Raw genomic sequence first — 600 nt, 5'->3', positions numbered from 1 at the left:
CCCGCCCCCCCCCCCCCCACTCGCTTCCTCGGTCCTGAGGCGAGAGCTTGGATGGGTTGCAGAGATAGGAAACTGAAAGAGCAGCCCGAGCCTTTTTCTCTGGGAGTGAAAGAGAGCGAGCCCTGTCTTCTCTCTCCCCCTCCTCCATTTATTCCTCCCGGGAAGATTCAGGGAATTGATGGGGACACCATTGGGAGGGGAATCCCAAAGGTGCTTTTTTCCCCCCAACAGGCAACTGGACTTTCTGATTTTTTTTCCCCTTTGAAGACGTTTCCTCCTCATTCAAAAAAGCTTCTTCAAAGAAATTTCAGGGATGTTCAAAGAAATGAGTGGTATAATGTAATTTGGAGTATGGCAACAAATGATAAATTAACAACAGAAATTAAACTTTAAAAAGGGATGATTAAAGATTATAATGAAATATGGGGGGATTTTATAAAATCAGTGTTGGTGGAAGGCAAAGGGAATAAACCTACTCAAAAATATATGTTGTTTTGGAGGGTATAAAGGCACAATTGGAATATATTGTATATCTAAGAAATTTAGGGGGGAAGGTGTCCAGGAGGTGGGAGTGCACTGTAATATGTGTTTTTTTTCCTT

This window comes from Thamnophis elegans, chromosome 6, assembly GCF_009769535.1.
Source record: "Thamnophis elegans isolate rThaEle1 chromosome 6, rThaEle1.pri, whole genome shotgun sequence".
Lineage (NCBI taxonomy): Eukaryota > Metazoa > Chordata > Lepidosauria > Squamata > Colubridae > Thamnophis > Thamnophis elegans.
Note: the sequence above shows the minus strand (reverse complement) of the source record.